Genomic DNA, 18,104 nt, shown 5'->3' on the forward strand with positions numbered 1-18,104 from the left:
AGGGGAAAAGTGTGGTAATCTGAATAAAGTCTATAGTTTCATTAACACTATTGTGCCAATGTCAATTTCTTAACTTTCGTACTTTACAAGGGTTATGTAAGATGTTAACATGAGAGGAAACTGGGTGAAGGGTATACAAAAACACTACACTATCTTTGCAATTCTTGTAAACCTAAAATTATTTCAGAATGTAATAAATTTGAAAATTCAGTACTTATTTGTGAAAGCAATTCTCAATGAACTAGAAACAGAAGAAAATTTCCTCAATCTGGTAAAGAGCATCTACAAAAAAAAGTACAGTAATCATTACCCTTAATAGTGAAATGTTGAGGTATTCTCCCCTTAAGATGAGGAAAAAGTAAGGATATCCATTGTTAATACTTCTGTTAAATATTGTTCTAGAGGTCCCAGCTAGTGCAATAAGGCAAGAAAAGGAGAAAAAGAGAATAGAGATTGTAAAGGAATATTTAAACTTTTTTCCACAAGACATGACAGCGCATTCTAAGAAAACAAACAAACAAAAAACCCAAATCTGCATACTCTCAGAACTATAAGTAAATTTAGCAAAGGCACAAAATACAAGATCAATATATCAATATCAATTTTATTTCTCTACGCTAGCAAGATGTTTGGAAAATAAAACGGGGGGAAAAAAACTCCACCATTTACAACAGCATCACAAAAACATTAAATGCCTAGAAATAAATTAAACAATGTGTAAGTCCTCTACACCAAAAATACAAAACAGTGTATTCTATTTGTATTGTGGGAAGACTTTTTTTAAAAATGGGCATTGATAAGCACATTCTGAAATTTATATGGAAATGCAAAGCATTTCAATAGTCAAAACAGTTGTTTTAGAACAAATCTGGAGGCTTTACAGTACCATGTCAAGACTTGCCATAAACTACAGTAATTAAAAAAGTATAGGTGATACAAGAATGGATGATTAGTCCAAGTAGAACAGAATAGAGTCCAGAAACAGACCCAAATATATGACCATTCATTTCTCAACAAAGTCCCCATGCAATTCAATGGGAAAAGAATGGTGTTTTTTTTTTCAATTAATGTGTAGAGTAGATGAATGTCCATATAGAACATAAATCTTGATCCCTACCTCACATCATATATAAAATCAACTGGTGATAATCACAGACCCAACAGCTAAAACTGTGAAGCTTCTGGAGGAAAACAAAGGCAAATGTCTTCAAAACCTTGAGAGTGGGCAAATATGTGGGTGGGAAGAAAATTTTATAGGTAGGATGCAAAAAAGCACTAACTTCCACTCCCTTCCCCTTTTGCCTACTCCCAAATCCTGATAAACCAAACTTCATAGGAATGATTCTGCTCCTCAAAAGGTAATATTAAGAGAATAAATGGGCAAACTTCAGGGTAGAAAATACTTGCAAACATGTACCCAACAAAGGTTTCCTATCCAGATTAGATTAGGAACTAAAAATCATTACCAAAAAGATAACCTAATTTTTTTTAAATGGGCAAAATATAAGCATGCAACAAAAGAAATCTAAATGGCCGATTGAGATATTTTAAGATGTTCAACATTATTAATGTTTATGGAAACACAACCAACCTATCAAAGATTATCAATTCAACTCCTTGGTATATAGCTGAGAGATATATGTTTACCAATGAAAGTTTGAAGAACATTCATCACAATTTAATTCTTAACAGCTCAAAAATGAAAACAACTCAAATGTTAACCAACAAGAAAATGAATAAGTAAACTGCTTGTATTATATATCCACATAATGCAATATCATAGAAGAGGGGTCAACAAATCTTTTTCTGTAAATGGTCACGTGGTAAATAGTTAAGGCTTTGCGGGCCACATGGCCTCTGCAATAACTACTCAACTCTGCCAAACAGGCATAGCTATGTTCCAATAATTTCTTTTTTAAAGATGGGGTCATCTCACTCTGTCACCCAGGCTGCAGGGCTGTGCCATTATAGTTCCCTGTAAGCTCAAACTCCTGAGCTCAAGAGATTCTCCTGCCTCAAGCTCTTGAGTGGCTAGGATTATAGACAGGAGGCATGGAACCAAGCCCAGTAAAATTTTATACACAAAAACATGCATTGGGTTGGAAGTGGCCCATAGGCCATAGTTTGCCAATCCTTGATATAAAGCAAAAATAAAAACAAATAAAAATACATAAATATGCAACATGGATGGATACAATGTGAACAAAAGAATAAACTGTATGACTCCATTTATATGAAGTATAAGAACACTTGAAAATAATCCATGGTCATAGATATCAGGACAATAGTTGACTGGGGGAAGCAAGTGGCTTCATTGTTAGGAAGAGGCAGAAGGAATGAAAATGTTTTATATGTTTATCCGGGTGGTAATCACAAAGGTAAATACATACGTAAATTTCATCAAGCTACACACTTTATTTTTGTTGTTGTACATAAATTATACCTCATTTAAAGAAAAAAGACTTATACAAAGATCAGAATATAGAACTAAAACAGTTATCTAGACTTCAACATGGATAAAAAATATATATGAACTACATTAAACCTACCTTAAAAGATGTGGGTGATAGAGTAAGGAAGTCTAACAGAAGTCTAATCGTAACTCCTAAAGAAAAGAATAGGACAAAAATGGGTGAAAACAAAGAAATAAAGATAAAACGTTCGAGAATTGATGAAACATAAACCTTAGAGAGGGTATTTTATTTGTATATATAAATTTATATGAATATATTTAATTTCTATGTAAACTCTACAGTGAGATTATACATATAATCTATAAAGAAAGTATATGTATACATATTACACATATACACACACTATATACCTTGCCCCAAAAGTCTCTGAGTACAAATTATTCTTGATGATACATGGAACAGTTAAAACCATAAAGCAATTCTAGAATTTCAAAGAATTGGTAGCATTGACATGCATGCTGACTACAGTGCAAATGAGAAATCAGTAACAAAAGGATAACTCACAAAACCTTCCACATTGGAACTAGACTACTTTCTAAAAATCTCTTAGGGGAAGAAAAAATATCACAATGAAAACATTTTAAATTCTTAGAACTGAACAATGTATTACATATAAAGCAACAGTAAATGAAGATCTGCAGTATTTTCAAATGAGGAATAAACCAGGACAAAGAGCCTGGAAATAAGCCCAAGCATATCTGGGTACTGTATGTGACAGAAGTGGCACTGCTAATCACTGATATTGAGACAATTAGCTTTCCACATGGGAATCTGAAAATGAATTAAGCTCAATCTCACAACATAAACAAAATATATACATCTAAACATGTACATATCTCAGGTAACAAAGAACGAAATGTGGACAAAACAAAAAATCTTAGAAAAATATTCAGAATATATTTCATTAATAGCAGAGAAGTATATCTTAAGACAAAAAGCACAAAGTTTACTTTGTGTCCATAGTTTACTACCTGCAAATATATAACCAACAAATATGTATATTCAGAATGATTTCCAATAGAAATTTCTGCAGTGATGGAAATATTCTGTTGTATAATATGGCATAATGTAAAATATATAACATAATAAAATATAAAAGTCGTATGTGACTACTGAGCACTAGGAACGTGGTCTAGAAAAATGAAAGAACAAAAATTACTGAGGTAAATATAGTAATGTTAGCATTTGAAAACTCTTAAAATCTGTAAAGTTCTGTGACTTTTTAATATACTTTTTAGTGTTTCACTTTTCGCAACAGAATTTGATTTTAGCTTAAATTACTATATAAAATATTCTGGTTGTGTACAAAATATGTAAATGTGACTTTGGGAGTGCAAACATACCAAATGACATTTTCTTCTAAATACTTTTTGAAATATTATAAATTAAGTTATAAGAACATATAAAGAATAATTTAACAAATTCTGATATGTCCACCATGGAATTTATGAAATAAAACATTACCGACAAGTTCCCTAGGTACTCCTCCCTGAGCAAGATTTATATATATATATATATATATATAAAAAGAAGGCAGGAAATATGAATAACAGACATAGAGCTCTAGCCTCAGGCTTCTTCATTTTGTGACACCCATATTTTAATATTTGGGGGGATATGTGACATTCTAACCTAGTGTGTATCATTTAACAAAGAGTTACAAAGTAAACACCCATGTAACCGTTGCCCAGGTCAGGCGAAAAAGCATTTCCAGCATCTCTGAGCCCTTGACCTTCTCCTCACCGCCAGGAGATGACCATTAGCTTGACTTTTTTTCTTTACTACGTTTAATGCCTGTATGTGCATTCCTAAACAATAGCTTTGCTCCACCACGTTCTGAATTTTACATAGATGATATCACATCACATTCTTCAGCAACTTTTTTTTTTTTTTGATTCAACACTGAAAGGCATTTGTGTTGAAACACAAAAATACTTCGTTGGCCACTGTACAGTGTGCCCTTTTTATGACTGGTGTATCACGTATCTTTCTCCTTCAGGTGGGCATGATGGCGGCTTCCAGTTTTCTGGTTTTACAATCAACCTTCTTGTACACGTCTGTTTGTTGGCATGTATGAAAATGTATCTAGGGCAGTGGCTTTCAAACTTTTTTGACCGTGACTCATACTAAAGAATGACGTTTTACATCATGACACACATTTGTGTATGTATGAAACTGAGGAGGGGGAGAGATTCATAAAGAAAATACCCTATGACCTGAGAGACGCAGATGTTTGATTCTCCGTCTGTGTTTTACAAATTCTCATCATCCACTTAAATGACTTTACGACCCATTAAAATGAACTTCAAGTTCTGAAAAACATTGTTCTAAAGGATGAACACCCAGACTTGCGACTGCTGGATCAGGAAACACCGATATCGGATGTCGTCAACTTTTCCAGATCCTTAACTGTTAAACGTTCTTATCTAAGCATATATAAATTTACCACTATTTAACTTCAGAGCGAAGAGCGTGAAACATCAGAGAACATTTTATCTTTTCCCTCGGCCATTAAACAATATTAATCACTTACCATGTGCTAAGGAAGCAACCTCTGGGCCCAGCGAGACCGATGGGTTAATACGTGGAGGGGCTATGGGGGAGGATTTAGGGGACCAGGACCTCAGTGAGGCCCCAGAAAGCACCCGGGAGGGGCCTCCGACCCTGCCTGGGAGGGAGGGGTTAGAGGAGGATTCCTGGAAGAAGGAGGACCTAAGCTGGTTGTTTCTATTTTTGATTTTTATTCGTTTCCTAAAACATGAAAGTAACACATTTTATGAAAACGAAATATTCAAATTACAGGAGCACATTCAGTAAAAGGTAGAAACCCCTACTCCACCCTGAAAGTTGGATGCGGAGAGTAACCGAAGTTGCATCATCGGCTGTCCCGATCTAGGAAATGTTTAGGAGCCCACATTTTAAAACACTTTTAAGAGTATGTCTGATTACAGTCGATAATACCAAAGCATCAAAATAATCATATTTTCCATAATAAACGAAAGTGCAAACAGTTACTGTCTAGTCCCACTATTACTTTCAACAGACTTTTGCTTCTTTTCCTTGTTCTGTTTTTTTCCCGGCCCGCTGGCGAGGCTAGAACACCAGGTTGTAAGAACCGGGTGTACGGACCGCATACCAGACACGCGCCAACCCTCCAGCAGCGGTGCCCCGGGGGGCGGCGGGACTTGCGGTGGGACACTCTGGGTTGCGGGTGACGATCGGCGGGGTCCCGTACCCAGCCCCGCGGAGCCCTGACCCACACGTAGGCAGCGCGGCAAAGGCACACCCTCTCCGCGGCCGCGAGCCCAGCGCCGTCCTTGCAGCGCCGCGCGGCAACGCTGGCCACCGCCACCTCCTGCCCGCCCGCCGCGGCCGCGAGCACCCGGCCACCTACCCTGCGGGCGACGACCCTCGGAGCTCAGGCGAGGCTGTTCCAGCGCGCTGCCTCCGCGGCCATGACGGACCCGGGGAAGTGCCCCGCGCGCCGAGGCCCCGCGCTGCTGCTGGGCTGCGAGCACCGCTGCCCTGTCTGTCTGTCCAGCGCCCGCCGCGAGAGTGAGTCCAGAGCACACCCCGGCCGTGTCTAAATCAAGGCTCGGGGCGGTACCGACGGGCTGAATGACAAATGGCAGATGCCGTGGGCTTTGCCGCCCGCGGCAGCCAAGAGGATGGCTGCGACGAGGAGGCCGCGCAGGCGGGGCGGGGAGCCGGAACGGCGCGGCCTTGAGGAGGGCGCTGGGGCCCCTCGCGGGGGCGTCACGTGGCAGGAGGAGGCCCCACCGGGGAGCCGGGGGTCGGCGGCTGGCGCGGGGGGAGCGGACCAGCACCCACAGGCCCGGCCGGCCGGGTCACCAAAGCCAAGGTCGCCCAGGTACGGCGCTGGCGCAGGTAGACCCGAGCCAGCCTGGGGCCGCGGCGGAGCCTGCCCGCCGGAATCTCCGCCAGGATGGGCCGCCCCAACCCAGGCACACACACGAGAAACGCCACAGACGCGGGGACGCGGCCTTAGGCCAAAGTAACTTACCCCGTGCCGGCAGCGCCCAAGTGTGGTTGCCCCAAACGTGAGCACTGACCGTGCGCCACGCACTGTCCTAAGCACTTCGCAGGTAAATACGTGTAATCCTTACGGCAGCGCTGGGAGAAACACCCGCCTCGCAGCTGAAGAAACGAAGACGCAGAAAGGGGAGACAGAAGTAATTTTATGATTATAGGATCATACATCTGCCGCATATAATTTCAAATTTTTCAGTGTTATTGGAATTTCCAAAAAATACAGAAGGGAATCTCTTTTGCTTTCTTCCCTGCAAGACGAGCTTTTTTAAAGGCCTATAAACATAACATAAAAAGGTTGAGAGGTATAAGAAGTTCACTATGTGTTTCAGGTTTAGACAGACTCACAGCTCTGAAAGATGAGGTTAATTAGCATCATGCACCTCCACCCACCTTCACCCCTGCCTCTCAATTTCGATTACTTCTATTATATTTGGCGTACTAGCCATGAGAACATTTGCAATTGCTCTGCAATTTTTATTTTTCCAGATGTTGTTTTAATTCTATCTATAAATGAATATGATATTCACTGTCACTTGTCCATCCCTGAATTTTTATTTTTATTTAAAGTTCTTGATGGCCTTTTTTCTTTTTCAAGTCATATTCCCAACCAGGGTTTATAGAGTGCTGCCATGTTTGAGAAGATCTGGGTTTTTTTCTCTCTACATAAATAAAAACTGAGCTGGGTAAATATTTTGAATCCACACCATCCTTCAAAACCTAACACAACAAGACGGCAATTGCTTCACTGATTTTTTTTTTTAATTGTTATACTTTAAGTTCTGGGATACATGTGTAGAACGTACAGGTTTATTACATAGGTACACGTGCCATGGTGGTTTGCTGCACCCATCAACCCGTCACCCACATTAGGTATTTCTCCTAATGCTGTCTCTCCCTTAGCCTCCCACCCCCTCCAGACCCTGGTGTGTAACATTCCCCTCCCTGTGTCCATGTGTTTTCATTGTTTAACTCCCACTTTGAGTTAGAACATGTGGTGCTTTGTTTTCTGTTCCTGTGTTAGTTTGCTGAGAATAATGGTTTCCAGCTTCATCCATGTACCTGCAAAGGATATGAACTCATCTTTTTTATGGTTGCATAGTATTCCATGGTGTATATGTGCCACATTTTCCTTGTCCAGTCTATCATTGATGTGCATTTTGATTGGTTCCAAGTCCTTGCTATTGTGAATAGGGCTGCAATAAACATACGTGTGCATGTGTCTTCATAGAATGATTTATAATCCTTTGGGTATATACCCAGTAATGCGATTGCTGGGTCAAATGGTATTTCGGATTCTAGATCCTTGAGGAATTGCCACATTGCCTTCCACAATGGTTGAACTAATTTACACTCCCACCAACAGTGTAAAAGTGTGCCCATTTTTCCACATTGTCTCCAGCAACTGCTGTTTCCTGACTTTTTAAGATTACCATTCTAACTGGTGTGAGATGGTATCTGATAAGCAAATTCAGCAAAGTCTCAGGATACAAAATCAATGTGCAAAAATCATAAGCATTCATATACACCAATAACAGACTAACAGAGAGCCAAATCAAGAGTGAACTCCCATTCACAATTGCTACAAAGAGAATAAAATACCTAGGAATACAACTTACAAGGGATGTGAAGGACCTTTTAAGGAGAACTACAAACTACTGTTTAAGGAAATAAGAGAGGACACAAACAAATGGAAAAACATTCCATGCTCATGGATTTTTCTGCTTGGATGCCTGAAGAATTCTTTATCATTAATGTACCCTTTAATAGTCTTACCTGGGCTATGTCTCTGTGTCAGTTACTCTAGATCAATTTTTCTCCTCAGCATACAGTATGATCTTCCAGTATATAGATTCTGTTCTTTTTTCCTAATATCCCATTCATATTCTATATCTGAGTAAGCTGCATTTTCAGGGCTGAGTGTTGTTTCTATCTACTTTTTCTGTGAACCGAAGTTTTCCGGACAAGGAGAGGTCGGAGGACAGGAGGCGTGTGGAACTCAGCTTAGACCGAGCATAAAGCTTGTTGGGGTAACTCGACCTTCACAACTGAGATCCCTTTAAGTCCTCTGGCAGCTGGCCTGCAAGCTAGCCAAGGGAATATCCCATGCCTCAGAGCTTGGTTCATTTGCTCAGTTCAGCACAGCACCCCAGAAGGCGGCAAACTTTCCTGCCTCTGGCAAGATCCAACAGTGGTATGCAAAGGTTCCTTAACATTTCACAAGTGTGCCACTGGCTTTCCACATTGGAGGACATTTGTGAGAATTCTCAGGATTTGGTCTGATCATCTTTTCCCACAACGTGTATTGCCGTGGTGGGTGAAGGTCTGGGCAGACACAGGTTCACCTAGAGACAAAGCATACTTTCAAAGAGTCTTCTGTTCTTTTTTCTCTTGCCATCAATTCTCAAATTTTACATTATAAGGGTGTACTTTTTTCTTTCTTTGGTTGCAGCATTTAAGTTTTTTGTTGCTTTTTTTCCTTTGGGTGATTTAGTGTTTTGTTTTTGAGACATTGTCTCGCTCGGTCACCCAGGCTGGAGTGCAGTGGTGTGATTTGGCTCACAACAACCTCTGCCTCCCAGGTTCAAGCAATTCTCCTGTCTCAGCCTCCTGAGTAGCTAGGACTACAGGCATGTGCCACCATGCCCGGCTAATTTTTGTATTTTTAGTAGAGGCTGGGGTGGGAGCAGTGAAGGGAAGTTCCCCATGTTGGCCAGGCTGGTCTTGAACTCCTGACCTCCAGTGATCCACACACCGCAGACTCCCAAAGTGCTGGGATTTCAGGCGTGAGCCACCACGGTTGGCTAATTTAATGCTTTAATTTTGATTTTTTAGTGCTTCCTTGTGCCGTCTTTATCCAGAAGTCAGTCAAGCAGTCGTTCTCACTGGTAATGAAGTAGATGAAATCCTTTTTTATCCTTAGGTTACTTCCACAGTGGTCTCTTTGAGCATGACTGTGTTGACCGGGTAGCTGTGATACACTGTTTTCCCCCTAAGCTTTCCCTCAATGTCACATGCTTTGGCATTACAACATGCCCAGTCAAGGTTCCAGAGGAGGGTTTGCAAACTCAGATGTCTACAAAGTGTAAAACAACGAGGAAAAATGGGACTGTGATAAAGTGAAAAGGACATTCTTTGTGTAAGGGGCAGATAATGGCTGTCATGTTGGAATTCAGGGCAAGGTTGCCACATCTGCATCATTTTCAAGGGCAGTATGCTATCTAACATTTTAATGTAAAATCTCCTACTTTTGGAAACACAGCAGAGGCCACATGAAGGATTTCTCCAGGTCAAACTATTTCTCCAAGGGTTTCCAGCGTGGTCCCTGTTGTGCAGAAAACCCCTTGGGACAAATTCTATAATCACACTTTTTCTCTAAATATTTGGAGACTCTATTTTATTCTTCAGGCTCTTGAATGACTTCTTAAAATTTCCTTAGCAAATGCAGAACAAGAAAATTCATGCTGACACATCTGTAAGTTGATACAATGTGTCAGGACCCAGCACTTTCAGGAACAGGTGTTACCAGGGGTAACAGCGATGATGGGGCTACAATTAATACCACGTGAGCAGACAGTCACAGATTATGCCCACATTAACAAAATAATGAGGGGGGAATGTTATTTTCAATTGACGCAAAAAAAAAAAAAAAAAAAGCATTTGACAGCTACACCCCTTCCTGAAATAACGACAACTAGGAATGGCATGGAACTTCCTCAGCCTGATAGTGGCTGTATTTTTTCCTATCGCTGCCATAACAAATTACCACAAACTGGTGGCATAAAACATGAAATGTTTTTTCTGAGTCCTAGAGGCCAGAAGTCTGAAATCAAGATATTAGCAAAGGCCGCTTGCGCCCTCTAGTGGCTCTAGTGGAGATTCCTTCTTCACTTCCAGCTTTTGGTGGCAGTTGGCATTCCCTGGCTTCCTCGGCTTCCTTGGCTTGCAGCCACAGCATGCCAATCAATCTCTGCCTCCGTCTTCACAAGGCCTTCTCTGTGCGTGTCATGTGCTTTCTCCTGCGTGTGTCTGTCTTACAGGGATAGATGTCACTGTACTTAGGAGTCACTGAAATAACTTAGGGTGGTCTCCTCATTTCAACTTAGTTGCACCTGCAAAGACTTTTATTAAACGCAGCTTACATTCTGAGATTCAAGAGATTAGGACACAGACAAATATTTTTGAGGGTCATCATTCAATCCTCATGTTAAAGTAGACATGCGCAAAATTCATGTCAGCTTTGCTGTAGAAATTAACAAGCTGATTTTAAACGTTATATGGAAATGAAAAGAACTAGAAGAGAAAAAATAATCTTAAAAAGAAAAAGTTGGAAGGCTTATGCTATCTGAATTTTAGGCCTACTATAAAGCTAGACTAATCAAGACAATAGGGTACTGGCTGGGCATGGTGGCTTACCTGTATTCCCAGCATTTTGGGAGGATGAGGCAGGCAGATCACTTGAGGTCAGGAGTTTGAGACCAGCCTGGCCAATATGGCAAAACCCCATCTCTACTAAAAATACATAATTTGCCAGACATGGTGGTGCACAGCTGTAATCACAGCTACTCAGGAGGCTAAGGCAGGAGAATTGCTTTAACTTTAAGGTAGAGATTGCAGTGAACCAAGATTGAGCCACTGCTCTCTAGCCTAGGTGTCAGAGCAAGACTCCATCTCAAAAAAAAAAAAAAAAAAAAAAAGAAGAAGAAAAAGAAAAAAGAGAAAAGACAGTAGGATACTGACATAAGAAAAAACAACAGTGTATTGAATCCAGAAATAGACCCACACATAAAATCTATTGGGTTTTGTTTGTTTGTTTTGAGACAGAGTCTGGCTCTATCACCTGGGCTGGAGTATAGTGGTGTGATCTCAGCTCACTGTAGCCTCCATCTCCCAGGTTCAAGCGATTCTCCTGCCTCGGCCTACAGAACAGCTGATACTACTGGTGGGCGCCACCACACCCAGCTAATTTTTGTATTTTTAGTAATCACGGGGTCTTGCCACATTGCCAGGCTGGTCTCGAACTCCTGGGATGATCAAGTGATCTGCTTGCCTCAGCCTCCCAAGGTGCTGAGGTGTGACCGTGCCCCACCTAGATCTATTGGTGTTTCGATAGAAGTATGACATAATTCCGTTGGAAAGATATAAATGATTTGAAAAGTGGTTTCATATCATTCACACACAAAAAATAAATCAAATGAAATCTCAGAACCAAATAAAAAGCAGGAACTATAAGACTTCTAGAATCACCCTGTTCAAAACAGTACCTGTTAGCCATATGCACCTGTTACATAGCTAGTCCAAACAGATGTGCTACCAGTGTAAAATATACTCTGGTTTTCAAAGACTTGGGAATTTTTTAAATGTAAAATATCCCATTAATTTTTATATTGATTAGATGTTAAAATAATATTTTAGATATACTGGATACAATTTAAGTTAACTTAGACTATTTTTCAAATGTGGTTACTGGAACATTTTAAATTACCTATGTAGCTCACATGATATTTCTGTTCAGCAACACTGTTTTAGCAGCAAACCTAAGGAGAGGCAGAGACTGGCTGGATAGGACACAAGAAGCAATGACCCTAAAAGAATAAACTGGCAATTGGACTTTACTACAAATAAAACCTGTTCTTTAAAAGAGACCATTAAGGAAAAATTCAAGCCATCTGTGAAAAAATCTTCATAATGCATATATCTGACATAGGACCTGCACTGAAATACTTGAAGAACAACTCAATAATACAGCAAACAATGCACTTCACTAAATAAGACATGTGAAGGGCCAGTAAGCCCATGAGTGACATTAACCATCATTTCCCCGGTGATGAATATAAATCAAAACTACAGTGAAATGCCACTACATACCCACTGGAAAGGCTGAAGTTGAAAGGCTGACAATACCAAGGGTTGGTGATGATGTGGAAAAACTGGAACTCTCACACATTGCTAGAAGAAACATAGAATGATACAGCCACTTTGGAAAACAGTTTGAACGTTTCTTATAAAGTTAAACATACTCCTATTGTATGACCAAGCAATCCCACTCATAGGTATGTTATCCAAGAGAAATAATAACGTGTCTGTGCAAAGACTTAACTGCAAATATTCATATTCTCCCCAAACTGAAAACAACTCAAATGTCAGTAATAAAAGGAGCAAACTGCTGATACTGTTAACACAGATGAATTAAAACAACAACACTGTGCTGAGTCAAAGAAATCATGTTGTATGAGTCAGCATTCTCTAGAGGGCCAGAACTAATAGGATATACATAGAGGAGTTTATTAAGTATTAACTCACATAATCACAAGTCCCACAATAGGTTGGTCTGCAAGCTGAGGAACAAGGAGAGCCAGTCCCAGTCCCCAAACTGAAGAACGTGGAGTCCGATGTTCAAGGGCAGGAAGCACCCAGCACGGGAGAAAGATGTAGGCTGGGAGGCTAAGCCAGTCTCTCCTTTTCACATTTTTCTGCCTGCCTTATATTCACTGGCAGCTGATTAGATTGTGCCCACCAAATTAAGGGTGGATCCACCTTCCCCAGCCCACTGCCTCAAATGTTAATCTCTTTTGGCAAAGCCCTCACAGACATACCCAGGATCAATACTGTGTATGTAATTGGATGTATTCATCCAATTAAGTTGACAGTATCAACCATCATAATACATAAGCAACAAATGGCCCATTCATATGAAATTTTAGAAAAACAAATTTATAGTGACAAAAAGCAGATCAATGGTTTTCTACAGAAGGAGGGGAGGTGTGGGGGGATTTTACAAGATGATAGAAATGTTCCACCTCTTGGTTAGTAAGATGATTACACTGGGGCTAAATATTTGTCATACTCCCCTGAATGATACACCTAAATGCACATCCATTAGATTACATGCAAATTATACCTCCATGAAGGTCATTAAATCATTTCCTTTCTTATTTGGATCGGATGAGGAGAAATCATATGAGATTGATTTTATCTCCATCCACAGCAATTTGAATTAGAATTGACCTTTTATTTTTTTGTTTTGAGCTTTTTCACTAGCACTCCTTTGTGCATTAAAAGTCTGTTAACCTTTGAGGGTGTCAATGGCAGAGGGGAAAATTGACCTTGAGCCTTCTCTTGGACTCCTAATCCAGTGCTCTTTTACAATAGCAAGCAGCCACAGGGAGAAGCCACTTTAAGGCATTTGTAGTCTGCTAAACAGATTGTGCACCATAAAAACTTGAAAAAATCTTTTAGTGTGTTCAACTCAACAGATATTCAAGTACCTAGATTTAATTTTCTCTAATCACAATGTAAGTAATACTTAAAAACCTATATACATATGTTGTTTTTTTTTAAGGCTCATGGCCTCTGGCCAAAATACCTCTTGCTGGTCTTAATGCTGGCCACTCTCACACCTCTTCTCCTTTTTTGGAAACCGTAATCTTGGCTCAGAGGATTCCTGATCCCTTCCTGCCTCTTGCCACTATTTTCAATGACCTCTCCATCTAGGTATCACTTTTCCAACCAGGGCTTCCATCTTAAAAACTGAATAATGTCCATTTCTGTCTGCAACTGACTGACATTTAGTGAACACAGGAGACTCACGAGGTGCTGTTTGGTATATGTAGCTCCTCTACTAAAATGTCCTACTTTACGTGATAAAGTTTTTCCATGGACTCATTATTGATCCCGCTCAAGAGAGGATTTTGGCACCTGGCTGGTTAAATATCTCTTGAGTTGCCCTCATCCTGGGCCAATTCAACAACCATATGGGTGATTTATTCAACAGCCTAGTCTCAGAATGCCTTCACTTCCTCCTAATGGAAAGCCTCCTCTCCACTCAAACAGTTTCCTGGATCCATGGCAACCCCCTAGACTTCAACAACCAGGACCTGCTCTCCCCTGGAAATCTTCAACTCCAAAATTCTTACCACTGGTCATAACTTCCTGCTCTTTCTGTTTTGTCCTTCTCTTACTCACCAGAGACTTACTCTGACTGCAGTGACTCTCCAGTCTCCTTCACTGGACTTCCTCCTTCTTTCCATTCCTTCCCTGGCCAGCCTACACTGCAAGGTTCAAGACTGTTGTCATTTTCTCATCACTGTCCAGATCTTGACATCTGTCCCTGCACCAATCCAAACTCCAAATCTCCAGCCCCAATAATGAATTAGCACAGAAGGAAAAGTTGCATTTAGAAAAGTTGCATTTTGTAGCCATCATTGTAATAATGAATCCATAAATAATCAATGAATTCTAAAACTAGTGGGGAGAACATGGAAGAGGAATTTACATAGTCTATACAGTCTCAACATGTCAATCTCCTCACGAGTTACTGATTGGATTACAAAAGTGAAAACTGTAACTTTACAGTGAATACACCTAGCAGATACAACCTTAACCACATGATCAAAGTTAAGGCCACCCACACTTCTGGGTATATATCCTAAGGATATAAAATCGGTATGTCAAGGACACGTCTGCACTCCTGTGTTCACTGCAGAATTATTCACAGTAGCCAAGAAATGGGATCAGCCAAAGTGTCCACCCACAGATGAATAGATATGAAAAATGGTTTTATATATATATACAATGGAATACCATTCTTTCCTAAAAAGAAAGAAATCCTATCATTTACAACAGCATGCATGAGCCTGGAGGACATTATGTTAAGTGAAATAAGTCAGATACAAAGACAAATACAGGATGCTCTTTCTTGCATGTGGAGTATAAAAAGGTGAAACTCATAGACATAGACTGCAGTAGAATGGGGGTTACCAGGGGCTGGTGGGGGTGACAGGATGGGGTAGGGGATGCTGGTCAAAGGACACAAAGTTTCAATAAGGAGGAAGAAGTTCAAGATTTCCATTGTACACCATGGTGACTACAGTTAATACAATTTATTGTATACTTGAAAATTGCAGATTTTAAGTATTCTTACCACAGAAAATAAGTATGTGACATCATGCATTTGTCACTTAGCTTGATTTAGTCATTTGGCAAGATATACAAATATAAAAACATCATATTAGACATCATAAAATATATCATTTTATATATCAATTTAAAGCAAAATAATTTTTTAAAAAGTGATATTCATTCTAACACTGATTTAAAGTCTCCCTGCAAGAACCTTTTTGAAAAAAGTATCACCAATCATGCCACAAATTGACACATACCTCCTAATAAAATATATTGATCAAGCCACATCACATATGTAGTATTCCTACCAGAGATGCCCAAATTAAATCTTAAAATGATGAATAATTAGACAAACCAAAATCAAGGGGCATTAGGAAAGAATAAAGAGCCAGGCACAGTGGCTTCTCCCCATAATGCCAGCAACTGGGGGGTCTAAGTGAGAGGATCACTTGTGTCCAGGAGTTCAAGGCTGCAATGAGTTATGACTATACCACTGCACTCCAGCCTGGGGGACAGAGCAAGACCCTATATTTAAAACAACAACAAACTAGACTATGTTGCGAAAATATCAATGTTATAAAGACAAAGGCTGAGATTTCAGATTCAATGAGATTACAACCGCTAAACTGAATGCAGTGCTTGATTGTAAAATGATCCCTGGAGTTTTAAAAAATGCTATATAGGGTGGGCGTACTGGCTCACGCCTATAATCCCAGCACTTTGGGAGGCTGAGGCGGGTGGATCACAAGGTCAGGAGTTCAAGACCAGCCTGAACATGATGTAACCCCATCTCCATTAAAAATACAAAAATTAGCCAGGTGTCTGTAATCCCAGCTACTCAGGAGGGTGAGGCAGGAGATTTGCTTGAACCTGGGAGCAGAGGTTGCAGTGAGCCAGTATGGTGCCATTGCAGTCTAGCCGGGGTGACAGACTGAGATTCTGTCTTGAGGAAAAAAAAATGCTATAAAGACATTGAACAACTGGATAAACTTGAATATGGGCTCAACATTGAATAATAATATTGTGCCAACGTCAAATTTTCTGAGTCCTGTGGTTATGTAGGAGAATGGAATTGTTCCTAGAAGACAAATGCTGATATAGTTAAATAATCATAAATCCAGTTTAACCTCAATTAGTTCAGCAAAACAAACAGGCATTCTGTATTACTGAATCTAAGTGGAGGGTAGGGCAGCACAATGTAATGTTCTTCCAGTTTTTTGTTTTAAAACATTTCAAAATCACAAAAAAGTTACTTAAAAGAAAAAGAAAAGAAAAACAAACCCTCCAGCTCAGATTCAGCCATCTGATTATGATGTTCGTTTATTGAAGCTGTTAGGAACTTCTGGAACATCTCCTACAAATGTAGAAATGCATAGCTCCCAACCAAGGTATGCCCAATATTGACCAGAAATCCAGCTGAATGTTTGTGCCCCTCTGCAAATCAATATGTTGAAACTGTAATCCCCAATGTGATTGTATTTGAGGATGGGGCCTTTGGGAGGTAATTAGGTCATAAAGGTAGAGCCCTCAGGATGGGATTAGTGCCCTTACACTAGAGAGCTCACTTCCTCCTTCTTTACCTCTCTCTCCACTACGTGAGGAAGCAAGAAGACGGCTGTCCGCAAACCAGGAAGAAGGCCCTGACCACACACTGAATCTGACAGCACCCTGATCTTGCACTTCCCAGCTCCCAGACTGTGGGAAATAAATTCATGTTTTAGTCACCCACTCTATGGACACTCCCTTGTTTGCTTTTAATGTTAATTTTATTTATTTATTTATTTTAGAGACGAGGTCTTACAAGGTTTGCCAGGTTGGTTTCAAACTCCTAAGCTCAAGTGATCCTCCTGCCTCAGCCTTCCAAGGTGCTGGGATTACAGGTATGAGCAACTGCACTCGGCCACCACCCACTCTATATATTTGTTATAACAGCCTGAGCTGGCTAAGACATACACGGTATACACGAAGACACAGTGTTTAGGGAGGTTAAGGAATGTGCCAAAAATCTTCCAGCTAGCAAATAATAAACTTAAAACTCTGCTTATGATTCCGTAGCCTGTTCTATGCTCCTCCCACAAAATCACTGAGACACGAAACAGAACTGAACCGGAAGAGGTCAAACCTGTGTGGTTTGAGCGAGTTCTTAACTCATTACACTGACTGAAGTTGACAAAGGACTTCACATGCTGGATTATTTAATAACATTGTGGGGTAGGATAAGAGTCTCTAAAAGTTCTATTTTGGCCACGGGTTGGAGAGACATGAGTCCTCCGTGGCCGCCGGCAATAAAGACCCTGCAATTTGGCATACATTTGTCTTGGTGTTGACTTTCTATGCTCAGGCCAGTACAACATTTTGGAGGTCCCACGGAGATTTATCTTCATCCATCACCAGACAAGAGCCTTCTCAGAGTCTCACAAGGGCAGCCGCTCCCACCTTGGGGACCTCTAGGGGAGGCATCCCCTGAGATGTTCCAGGGCCCCAGAGTTCTAGCCACATGGAGGATGAGCAATCAACTACCTGGCCAATATTCACCCAAAATTCCTCAGGGTCCTGGGAACCTCCGGAGTCCTTACAGGTGCTCCAGTCTGTTCAATCCCAGATATACCAGCTCATTAAGGACACCCATCCCACCCCATTGGACCTCACAGAGCAGCCAACATACCCCTTCCAGCC

The 18,104-nt window shown here is 40.5% G+C and overlaps 1 protein-coding gene across 24 annotated transcripts in view; it reads right to left on the bottom strand.

The window, feature by feature from the left end:
* The window catches only part of PLAGL1 (PLAG1 like zinc finger 1), a 130,509-nt gene that overhangs the window by 60,678 nt on the left and 51,727 nt on the right, over window positions 1-18,104 (bottom strand). For 21 of the 24 annotated variants that reach the window (XM_078370232.1, XM_078370240.1, XM_078370226.1 and 18 more), the window contains exons 1-2: window positions 6,499-6,648; window positions 2,550-2,605 (exon numbers count right to left, since the gene is read on the bottom strand). The gene's annotated coding sequence lies outside the window, so the exon portion shown is untranslated. Of the gene's footprint in view, window positions 1-2,549; window positions 2,606-6,498; window positions 6,649-18,104 lie in introns of those variants that run through there. The other 3 variants (XM_078370218.1, XM_078370227.1, XM_078370217.1) reach the window with 1 other exon arrangement.

This window comes from Callithrix jacchus, chromosome 4 (genome assembly GCF_049354715.1).
Source record: "Callithrix jacchus isolate 240 chromosome 4, calJac240_pri, whole genome shotgun sequence".
Classification (NCBI taxonomy): Eukaryota; Metazoa; Chordata; class Mammalia; order Primates; family Cebidae; genus Callithrix; species Callithrix jacchus.